The sequence below is a fragment of the Sinocyclocheilus rhinocerous genome, unplaced genomic scaffold (assembly GCF_001515625.1).
Source record: "Sinocyclocheilus rhinocerous isolate Xijiao unplaced genomic scaffold, SAMN03320098_v1.1 scaffold3190, whole genome shotgun sequence".
In the NCBI taxonomy this organism is placed as follows: Eukaryota; Metazoa; Chordata; class Actinopteri; order Cypriniformes; family Cyprinidae; genus Sinocyclocheilus; species Sinocyclocheilus rhinocerous.
Genome location: NW_015647087.1, coordinates 29,119 through 29,751, shown reverse-complemented (window position 1 = coordinate 29,751; position 633 = coordinate 29,119).

Sequence of the window (633 nt, the reverse complement as noted above, 5' to 3'; positions counted from 1 at the left end):
GGCCAAACATTCAAATAATGCATCTCATAATCTAGTACTGCAGTTACTGTATATCTGATCAAATGCGCATTATAATTTTTTAGCTTTGGTTAAACAAATCAATTTTGCTTGGTTGAAACTGGTTAGCTACGCTAATTATGTCTCTATTTGTTTCTCTGTTTTTGCACCTTGGATTTACACAAGCTTCAGTCTGGATCAAGAACACCTGAGAAGAGATGATGCCAACCCCTCAGAGGACCTCAGATGATGCCAACCCTGAAACAACATACAGAACTACCACATTTTGCTATAAGTTTGATTGCATCATATAATAACGATTTGCAGTCTTGTGCTTCATGAATGTTCTGAAGTTCCCTGTTCACATCAGAGATGGTTGCTTGAGGAAAGCAGCATGTAGTTGTAGTCCTACTACTGATGTTTCTAATAATGGAGTTGCCCACTATCAGAGTCCTGGGCTCGGCTGTGCTCTGAGCTGAAAACCGCTGTTTGTTTGACCTCAAGCGCCTGTTAGTAGCGATGCTAGCTGCTGGCTGATCCGATCCATGTCTAATCACATTTGGGGATTCCTCATCCGCATTCATTAACCCTTCAAATCTGTTTTCAAGATGTATAGGGGGTGGTAGAATACCAGTG